This window comes from Peromyscus eremicus, unplaced genomic scaffold (genome assembly GCF_949786415.1).
Source record: "Peromyscus eremicus unplaced genomic scaffold, PerEre_H2_v1 PerEre#2#chrX_unloc_4, whole genome shotgun sequence".
Classification (NCBI taxonomy): domain Eukaryota; kingdom Metazoa; phylum Chordata; class Mammalia; order Rodentia; family Cricetidae; genus Peromyscus; species Peromyscus eremicus.
The window spans coordinates 1,605,728-1,617,267 of record NW_026734291.1 but is presented as its reverse complement, the minus strand read 5'-3'; the positions used below and the strand labels follow the sequence as shown (position 1 = coordinate 1,617,267).

The window sequence follows — 11,540 nt, the reverse complement described above, 5'->3', positions numbered from 1 at the left end:
CATTGACCAGCTGAAGAAACAGCATTTGCATCAGTTGGATTAGTTTATATCAGCTTTCATGAAGTTCAGAGCTCATAGTCACATGGAGCAGGTTGTCATTAACAATTGATGCTTGGATGGGTCTGTCACCAAAGTGCAAACCTGTGGAAACAGATATAAACTAGGAACAGAAATAAAAATGTATGACCTTATTTGGAAGTTTTAGACCCATATAATGCAAGCCTTTATGTCATCAGAACTTTATATTTCTCAGACCCTTGTCAGGACCATCCAAACTGTCAAACAATACCTGAATAGGGGAGTGTGGATTAATAAGAGACAAATAGAAAAAAATAGAGACATACAAGAAAGGCAAAGACATAGGATAGATTTGGGAGGACTATCACTGAATACTGTTGTATCCAGTTTATTCTACCCAGTGCTTATATACAGCTGAGCAATAGACAAGAGAGCATCTGCAAAGCATACTACATTGTTACAGACTTCTTTATCTGAAGGTTCTTTGGGTTCAAGGAGCTGTTAAGCGACTTCCCTGCAGCACAGATCTTAAAAGGTCTTATTAATAAAAAACCACAAGCCAGATATTGGGGTAAAAGCTGGAAGATTAGAGAGGTAGAGAGCAAGCTACTACATCTTAGCCCTATGAAATCCTGTGCCAAAAGAGAGAGTTAGCTCCTCTATGCACCCTGCCTTATTACTTCCTCTCTTCAGAAACTCTCGACATAGTTACTGAATCTCAGTATGCAGAAAAAGTGCTCCTACATATTGAAACTGCAGAATTTATCCCTGATGAGTCAGAATTAACTTTGTTATTTATTCATTTACAAGACATAATCAGAAACAGGAAGTATCCCTTATATATAACTCAAATCCAATACCATATGAGTTTGTCAGGCCCTTTAGCACAAGAAAATGAGGAGATTGATCAACTATTGATAAGAAATGTACAGGAGGCCTCAGAGTTTCATAAAAAAATCATGTCAATAGTGAGGTTTTAAAAAAGGATTTTTCCATAACCTGGAAACAAGCTAAGGAAATTATATGGAAATATCCTGCTTGTTCATTTTACAATCAGACTCCACTACCCAAAGGATGTAATCCAAAGGGCACTCAGAAGAATGAAATCTTGTAGATGGATGCATTTCATTTTGTAGAATTTGGAAAATTGAAACATGTGCACCACACCATTGATACCTACTCAGCATTTCCATGAGCTACTGCTCTGAGTTTCAAAAAGGTTGATTCTGTAATCCAGAAATTGCTACAAGTTTAGACCATCATGGGTACATCTATATATGTTAAACCTAACAATATCTAGCCTATGTCTCTGGTAAAATGAAACAGTTTTTTGCTTATTACAATATAAAACATATTACAGGTATACCACACAATGCTACAGGAGAAACAGTGAGAGAAACATCAAATTTAACTCTAAAGGGTATGCTAAATAAACAAAAAAGAGCAACAAAATCCCCCAGAAATAGATTACATAATGCTTTATTAACTGTGTATTATCTCAATGCTAATGAGAAATATACAATAGCTGCAGAGAGACATTGGATAATAGAAAAAAAAAAAACTACAGAGTTAAATTAGCCTGTATATTTTAAGGATGTGCTGACCTCAGAATGGAAAACAGGATATATATTATGTTGGGGATGAGGTTTTGCTTTTGTTTCTATCAGAGAAGGTAAGCTATAAATACCATCAAAATTGATAAAGGGCCGGGCGTTGGTGGCGGCACATGCCTTTAATCCCAGCACTCGGGAGTCAGAGCCAGGCTGATCTTTGTGAGTTCACGGCCAGCCAGGTCTACAGAGCGAGATCCAGGAAAGGCACAAAGCTACACAGAGAAACCCTGTCTCAAAAAAAACCAATAAAAAAAATTATGGGCTTGGGGATTTAGCTCAGTAGTAGAGTGCTTGCCTAGCATGTATAAAGCCCTGGGTTTGATCCTCAGCTCCAGAAAAAAATTGATAAAAGTTCGATTTGAACAAGACAGACCTCTTGATTAGAAGAGGTGATAGTTCCTCAACCAGCATGAACATCCAACTTAAAGTAACTTGGCCTATTATATCACACATAAAATTCATAAGTCTTCCTAAATGTTTGTTTTTGTTCTTCTCTGCAAACACTTACCACAAATGGTGTTTATGTAGTCCCAGATCAAATAAAAATTAAAGCTGGCTTTGGAGTTGGATAATGACTCTCTCCTTCTTTAAAGCCAAGCATGTTGTTAAAAAGAAAATGCATAATCTCTATATCATGTCAGAAGAATCAACTGATATGGGGCAGAAGAAAGCCAAAATTAAGGGACGATTCTATTTTCACTGTTCTCATAAAAATTTGATGCTATTTTGATTCTTTAAACTTTCCTTAAAGTGTGAATTTTATATCAAAATTTATATATATGTAACTCAACATAAATCCAGTTACTCTGAACCTGATAGAAGAGAAAGTAGGAAGTAGTCTTGAACGCATTGGCATAGGAGATCACTTCCTAAATATAACACCAGTATCACAGTCACTGAGAGAAACAATTAATCAATGGGACCTCTTATACCAGAGAAGCTTTTGTAGAGAAAAGGACACAGTCAACAAGACAAAGTGACAGCCTACAAAATGGGAAAAGATCTTCACCAACCCCACATCTGACAGAGGGCTGATATCCAGAATATATAAAGAACTTAAGAAATTAGACATCAAAATGCTCAACAGTCCAATTAAGAAATGGGCTATAGAGCTAAACAGAGAATTCTCAACAGAGGAAGCTCAAATGACTGAAAGGTATTTAAGGAATTGCTCAACCTCCCTAATCAGCAGGGATATGCAAATCAAAAGGACTGTGAGATACCACCTTACACCCATCAGAATGGCTAAGATCAAAAACATTGGAGAGGATGTGGAGCAAGGGAAACACTCCTACATTGTTGGTGGAAATGCAAGCTTGTACTTTTCCACTTTGGAAATGAATATGGTGATTTCTTAGAAAATTGGGACTCAATCTCTCCCAAACATAGCTACACCACTCTTGGGCATATACCCAAGGAATGCTCAATCATACCACAAGGGCACATGCTCAGCTATGTTCATAGCAGTATTATTTGTAATAGCCAGAACCTGGAAACAACCTAGATGCCTTTCAACTGAAGAATGGATAAATAAAATGTGATACATATATACAATGGAGTACTACTCAACAAAGAAAAACAATGACATCATGAGGTTTGCAGGCAAATGGATGGATTTATCAAAAAAATCATCCTGAGTGAGGTAACCCATACTTGGAAAGACAAATATGTTATGTACCCATTCATAGAAGGACAACAATGTAAAACAAAGAATGACTAGAGTGCTACTTACAACTCCAGGGAGGCTACCTAGAAAACAGGACCCTAAGAAAGACACAGGGATCACCCAACAACAGAGAAATGGATGAGGTCTACATGAGCAAACTGGACCTGAGGGGAGTTAATGAAGTGCAAGTGTCGGGAGAAAGAAAGCTTAGGGGAACAGGAGGTCCCAGCTGCATCAGGAACAGAGAGGGAGAAGAAGGAAAAAGAGACCAAGATAAATGAAGACCCCATGGGAATAGGAAGAAGAAAAGTGCTAGAGAAGTCCCCAGAAATCAACAAAGATACCTCCACAATAGACTGCTGGCAATGGTCAAGAGAAAGCCTGAACTGATCTTCTCTGGTGATCAGATGGCTAAACACCCTACCTGTCGTGCTAGAACTATCCTCCAATGACTGATAGAAGTGGATGCAGACATCCATGGCCAGGCCTCAGGTGGAGCTCCAGGGGTCCAATCAGTGAGAGAGAAGAGGGATTGTATGAGCAAGAGATATTGAGACCATCATTGAAAAAAGCACTGGGACAAATAGCCAAACTAGGGGAAACACATGAACTATGAACCAATAGCTGAGGAGCCCCCAACTGGATCTGGCCCTCTGGATAAGTGAGACAGTTGATTAGCTTGAAATATTTAGGAGGCCCCCAGGCAGTGGGACCAGAACCTGTCCTTAATGCATGAGCTGGTTATTTTGGAGCCCAGAGCCTATGCTTGGACTCTTTGCTCAGCCTGGGTGAAAAGAGGAGGGGACTGGACCTGCCTCCACTGAATCTACCAGGCTGAGCTGAATCCCCAGGGGAGTCTTTACACTGGAGCAGATGGGAATGGGGGGTGGATTAGGGGGAGAACGAGGGGGGCGACCAGTAGTAGGGAGGACAGGGGAATACATGGCTGATACGTAAAATTAAATTAATTATAAAATTAAAGAAAATGAAGTGCTTCTTTCATCAAAGTTCTAAAAGAAAAAAATCAGTTTTTGCAAGCTTTGCTTACTGTGATGTCTGCCCCCAGCATGTAACAGGATCCTCTTAAATTCTGATTTTTTTTTCAGTGGAAAAACTTTTACAACTCCCAAACATATTCTGTTACAGCAGTTTATTTAAAAATTTTTCTCCCATTTAAATTGGGGTGGTTCACTTTCACTCAAACAAACAGAAATTCGTAATAAGAATAGCAAGACAGAGAAGAAAATATTAATAGCTGGACTCAATACATACTACATGAGTTATAGTAAGTCACCAAAATCGTTTATGTGCTTTTATTAAAATACAACAATGGGCACAGGTGGCATTTATTTGTTATTAGATTAGCCAGATAAGGATTAGAATTCTGAGATTGGAACAGGCAAACACAAGTCTATATTTAGGATCAAACATGTTCATTTCTACCTTCCCTCTCCATCTTCTTTACTTTTAGCATCTGAAAGTGGCTAATCAATAAAAATAGCTAGCTGGTGAGTCTTTCCAAATGTCAAAGGACAGGAGCCACGCACAATATTTGCTAATGGTCATGAAGAGAAGTGTCAATTTTTTTTCAACCAATTGAAGTGATTCTCTGCTCTAAAGCATAATTTTCAGCTTTTTTGTAAGTTTAATATCTGATTCCTTTGTTCCCAGAAAGAGATGTTCTCCAGAAACAGATGTGCAGCTTAGGTTATATAAATGCTAGCTTGTAACCCCACACACAAAAAGAAACAAGAAAAAAAAAACAAAGTCCCACTTATGAAGGAAGTGATTTTGTAAGTCATGCCTTGTGACAACACCCATCGCTATAGTGTATCCCAACCCATCTTTCTCCAGGTAGAATAAACTGACATGCAGAGAGGCTAAACTGTCAAAGACATAACTAAGAATTTCCTGGGTGTGCCTGCTCTCCTGTTCTTGTTTTGCACTCTGTTCCTCAGACCTGCATTCTAAAGCTTTACATGTGGCTATTTCAGACTTTATTCTCCTTGCATAACCTTTCATGTAGCTCAAAAGGGCCTGTTTCATGTCCTAGGAGGAGAAGGAAAAAAATCAAAGTGACTTTTCACATCTGATAAAGTCTATTTACTTTCAAAGGAGGAAATTTGTCAAAGATCCGTTTACAGAAACCTTGTTGAAGAGGCACAGAAGTTAGAGTGATACCAACAAGTTTTCACAAGGATCTACGTACATCAGCCCTGGAGTGAATCTCCATCATAAGGTAACTAGTGGACACATTGCCAGTCATTACTTACACCCCCACATACCTGGAATTTATGGTGTTACATTGCTCTCAGCTTTAAGGAGCCTTTTCTGACCTTCAAGGAAGGACATACCATAAGATTGAAATTCATTGTCAAGGCAGTGAATTCAGACCCAGTTCCCCATATCTGAAAATTCCAATGGTCAGGAAATTCAAGGAAAAATACATTCATTGAAGTGAAGCTTGTTGTATATAACACATTAGAAGAATTTAGCATGGTACTTGTTATGGCAAGACAATTTCTGGGGACACTTATTTACAGGGTGAAGTGGTTTGTGAGTCTTTGGGTGTCTCTGGGTCTTTGTAAAACTTTGACAGGGAAACACAGGTTGGGTTAAGGAGGAAGTAGAATCTCTTCTTCTGAGACAGATAAGGTGCTGTTGAACATTTCATGAAACACACATCTCACTGACTTGTGAAAACACCTCTGTCATATAGTGCTTTCTTAATATCTTTATTGCACTGAATTATCAGGCACAGCAACTTAGAATAGGAAAAATTGATCATAGCCCACAATTCCAGGTAATAGTTCCATTTTTGGAAAATCAGGATAGGAACTCAGCTAATCATATCACATGCACAGCCAAGAGCAGAGATAAACAAATGTACTCATGCAACCTGTTTGCTTATGCTTATGCTCTAGCTTCTTCATACTTACACAGTACAGGTTGCAGACAATGAAATGATTCTGCCCATTTTAGGGAGTCTTATCTCAATTAACAATTAATAAAATCCCACAGAGACAAGTTCAAAGAAAAATCTGATCTATATAATTCCTCATTGAGGGTCCCTCTTCCCAGGTGACTAGTTTGATTCAGTCTGATAATAAAAAATAAGAATCACACTGCCTCAGCATCACTGCCAGGATTTGAGGAGATTTCTGCCTACATTCAGAGCTGGGGTCCTCAACCTGTGTGGGTCACCACCCCATTGGGGGTCACATATCAGATATACTGCACATCAAATATTTGAATTACAATTCATAACAGTAGCAAAATTAGGGCTGGAGAGATGCCTCAGAGGTTAAAAGCACTGCTTGCTCTTCCAAAGACCCTGAGTTCAATTCCCAGCAACCACATGGTGGCTCACAACCACCTGTAATGAGATCTGGTGCCCTCTTCTGGCCTGCAGGGATATGTGCATACAGAATACTGTATACATAATAAATAAATAAAACTTTAAAAAAAAGTAGCAAAATTAAAGTTAAGAAACAACGAAACAGTTATGTTTAGGGCTCACCACAACGCGAGGAACTACAGTTCATGCTATTTAAAGATTTAAGGGGTCAGAGAATTGGAAAAAAAATAACCATTGATCTAGAGTGTCCAGTGGAACCCGAGTGTCTATGTTGCTAACTATGAAGGGGCTTGCAAAGGATTTTCCTGAATATCCTTTGCTCTAAGGGAAACTCATGTTCTGTGTGGAAGACTCCAGCTATCTGGCCATCTTTACTACCCAGTAATAGCAGACCACTTTGAGCTACTGAACAGAGAGTACAACACCCACTACACACATGCTGATGACACAGATTTTAGTCACACTGGGCTCCATGACCATATCACGCTACTATGAGTGCTTGTTCCTAGACTGTATCAGCCTCTTCCTCTTTCATAACTCTGCCTAGCTGTTTCCTGTAGACTCTTTACAAGGAAGTTGTTTAACAAGTGTCCTTCTCAGTCATCATTAAGACTATAATGTCTTGTGGCTAAGGAGATAAGGAGATGTAGGTACTTTTTTTTATTTTACATTTTTTTTGTATTTTTTTTCATTTTTTATTATTTAGAAATTTTCTCCTCACCCCACATACTGTCAACAGAGCCCCCTTCCTCCCACTACCCACCCCCATCCCTCTCTCCCAAGCCACTGCACATCCCCACATCCCCCAAATCGAGGTCTCCCATGGGCAGTCAACAGAGTCCAGAACACTGAGCCTAGTCAGGTCCAACCCCATCCACACTAAACCAACGCTGTTCAAGGTGTCACACCACAGGCACTGGGTTCCAGAAGCCTGCCTATTGACCACGGATAGATCCCTATCCCCTGTCTGGGTGCCTCCCAAACAGTTCGAGCCAAACAACCATCTTCTGTATCCAGAAGACCTAGTCCAGTCTCACGGGGGCTCCACAGCCACCAGTCCACAGTTCATGGGTTTCTACTAGTGTGGCCAGTCACCTCAGTTGCAGGTACTTATGATGAACTTTAGCATATATAAATTTCTATGATATTATTACCTTGTGTACATAAAATTTCAGTAGGAGATAAAGATTCAGATCTACACAGGGAAAGAACTGAAGGATGTTCAATCAATCAGGGAGAGATCTCTGGCTTTGGATGAAGGGGATGCTGAAGGGCTTCCCTTGTATCCCACCAGAGGCTCCTGCAAAGGACAACTTGACATCTAGTTTAAGGAAAGCTCTTAGCACTCTCAGTTCCCATGACATCTGCAACTCTTCCCTAGACATTCTAATGTATCCTGGAGAGCCCTGGCATCCTCTGTGATGTCACTATGTCGTGGCAACACCCACTGTCCTTGGAAAGTTTATTCAGTGTTTCACCATTTACTGATGAACATAACGGCATACTGAAGAGTCTAATTCAGAAAGAGAATGGAGAGGGTAGAGAAACCAGAGAGTGACTGAAGAAAGCTGACCTTCAGCCTCAATGTAAAACGTCAAGAAAGAAATGGTCAAGAGAATCATGTAATGAGTTCTGTGCAAGAAAAGGGAATCTTCCTGGAGGAAGTGGGCTTGTGCTGAATTTTCCAGTAATGGGGAACAGAAAGCTGGAGTCTCTGGGAACCAACAGAACTTCCCTGCTTGTCATGCCTCTTGAAATTCTAGGATTCCAAGATATTAATTGTTCTGGCTCAGAAGTCAGCAACTGGTAAGGCCAATGCTTTATGCTGGGAACTCTTGGCTTTCATTCCTTTTGGTAGATAGGCATTGATGTGTGAACATGAGACCGACATTAAAGCGGGAGGGATTAATGAGATGAGCCCATTTCGAGGCAGGACATCACTCTTCTTTAACCACAGTGGCTAACTTTAGTTACTTCCCAGCCACTCTGTGTTTCTCAGTTGTCAGTGAGGAGAATTGTTGTGTCTGGTGACCAAGTTCTTCCCTTATATGTCTTCTCCATCAATAGTTATATGGATAGAGTGACCTGTCAAGATATTTGGGGAACCTCTAAATGACTGGGGTGATTGTGAACTATGGCAATTTTTTCCTGACTTGTAAACCCACAGGCTTGTGGACTCTGCAGCCAAGTTGAATTCTGAGTCTTCTGCTGTGAATGCGCCTGAAGAGGCTATCTCCTTGGTTACTTGGAGCATGTGCTATGAGGGCAGAGAAAACAAAATAGCTGTGATAACCACTTCCCTTCAAATAGAGGAGACAGCTGAGTTCCCCAGAGGGGGCATCTGAAGCACAGGACAAAATAATTTGCGGTGTCACCGAGTCACTGGTAAACAAGCTTTCTGAAACATTTGATTAGGACACAGGGTGGTCTGTCCATTATCTTTACCTAGTGATACTGCAAGTTCTTCAGGGTATGCCTTCAGGGTATGCCAAAATCATGTCTCTGAACTCCTCCCAAAGGCAGAACCTCAAATGTGGACAGGAATGGCATGAGGACAAAGACTATTCTGCTTCCTCTAAAAAAGAAACAAAAACAGAGCCTGTGGCATGAGTCATAGTACTCATGGACTCAGGCAGTAGTATGAATTCCCAGCATGACTTTGAAGAGATTCTATCAAGTGCTGTCTAGTGTGAGATGTTAGCTGCTGTGAGTTTGAGTTAATTTTTTTATTACTTACTTTAAAAGGCCTTGTACGTTAGATTCTCCAAGCAGCAGTTGGAGAGGCCTGGTCACACATCTAAATGTGTCGATACAGGGACTCAGACTGATCCATGCTCCTTTTGTTCCCCTCTGAGAGGACACACCTGCATTCATTTGTTCAGCATCCAATTGATAGAGTTCTCTCACTCTCACTCTGTCTCTCTTTCTCTGTCTCTCTAAGTATCTCTTTCTCTGTCTCTCTGTCTCTCACATACATGTGTTTTTGTTGTGTATTTTTCTATGTGTTTGTGCATGTATCTCCCTATAGTCCCTGCAGTAAGGAATCTGTGGTTGGGCATGAGCAGTTCCCTATCTCACAGTTCCCAGGTGATACCTTGGTGAAAATTGGGAGTACCAATTTGAGTATTATACTTCCACCAGTATACTTACTTTAGTGACACATAAATATTTCCATGCAGGTGTTTATAAATCTGTCATGATATTGCGTCCCATCCTCAAAACTGTTCATGATGTTATTTTGGTCTCCATTGTGACAGGTCCCATCCTAGACTATTTGTTTTTGAAGAGAGGAGAAACATCTTCACAGACTCTGGAGGGTACACACCTGTGGAGTAGACACCGGGGAAATTCTTAGACAGCTATTTCGGCAAGCCTCCTGAGAGAGCTCATGCAACTCCACCTCCCATCATCTAAACAGCCTGCTTCTACTGACATAGGGTCAGCATAGGTGTAAGTAAGTTGTTTTTAAATCTGTGGGTTGGTCCTTGGTTTGGGTACCAACAATATAAGTAAATTTGTTGTAACAACTCTGTGGAAAGGTGTCCTGACTACCTGGGGAGTCAGGCAACACCTTGATCTGCTTAGGACAGCTCTGATGGCTGGAACTGCAAGGAGACAGTTTAGCCCTGGAGGACGAGGTATCCCACACACCTTGAGCTGCTCAGAACAGCAGCTCTGCCCTGAAGGTGTCCTGGACACCTGAAGTTATTTAGCACAGCTCTGATGGCTGAAACTGCAAGGGACAGTATAACCCTGGAGGGTGAGGTATCCTGGACACCTCAAGCTGCTCACAACAGCTCTGCCCTGAAGGTGTCCCAGAGACCTGGAGCTGTTGTGCACAGTTCTGACAGCTGGAACTGCAAAGAAGCAGCCCAACCCTGGACGGGACAATTTTCTTAATTTTCTTACTTCTTGGGAAATTCAGGCCTGGAACTGATGTGGGATGATCTCCCTTCAGGATACAAAAATCCTGCTCTTTTCCTGGAAAGCTGCTACAGCTAAGATTTGCTCAGTCCCCTCATAAGGGGGCTTCCTAGCAGAGCTCTGCTTGTCTTGCCTATGCTGTGGCTTTCTTTTGCTTCAATCTGCAAAAAGGGAAAAACCCCTGCAGAAATGTAGCAATGTACTCTGGCTCTGGAGAAAAGTGTTACTTTTTAGCTCTTTATGGCTCTGTCCACTGAGGGACGTCTCAGCAAAGATCTTCTGTTCTGTTCCTCCTTGCTCTGCCCTTTCAGCTCCCTCTTGCTCTATCCACTGGGGACATCTCAACAAGTATCTTCTCTATGCCAGTGAATGAAGATCATCACACCCAAAATTCTTTTGAGAAAGATATTTATTTGGGAAGGAGGAGTCCAGGAGAGTAGCTGCCTCTACCAGGGTGGACAGAAAAGCCTTTTTTTTTTAAACTGACCAGGCAGGGTGGTTTATACTGGATGTTTTGGAGGTGCAGTCAACCTTGGGTTGACTTGGAGCCCACAGTTCTACTGTTCTGCTCTGTGATTGGTTGATTTCACAAGTCAGTTGGGCAGGGGCAGAGACGGCTCTGATCTGACTGAGACAAACAGTGTGTTTCTCTCTGCCCTGATCTGAGTCTTTCCTACCTAGTTCTGGGCTCCAGGGTCAGGGTGGGTTTTCTTCGCCAGCCCTTTGTCCCTACAATAGCAAGTTTAATAAATATCAGAAGTTCCCAGCACTTAGGAGACAAGATGTGGCATCCCATGACATCCAGTAGTCTAGAACACACCCTGAATTCCTGTGATACTTGACGACTGTGTTCATGGAGTTCATTACCTCTAGGTCCAGGACCTACTACCAGGCAAATCCTTTCTATGAAAAGCTCAAGATGAGGCATGAGCAGGTCATGTCACACATGCAGAGCTTAAAG

The 11,540-nt window shown here is 41.2% G+C and overlaps 1 long non-coding RNA gene across 1 annotated transcript; it reads left to right on the top strand.

The window, feature by feature from the left end:
• The first annotated feature begins 8,824 nt into the window (after positions 1–8,824).
• LOC131901155 (uncharacterized) lies at positions 8,825–10,182 on the top strand. Its single transcript, XR_009376398.1, has 2 exons — positions 8,825–9,040; positions 9,913–10,182. It is a non-coding gene; the product is annotated as an uncharacterized LOC131901155 (long non-coding RNA).
• Positions 10,183–11,540: the final 1,358 nt, after the last annotated feature.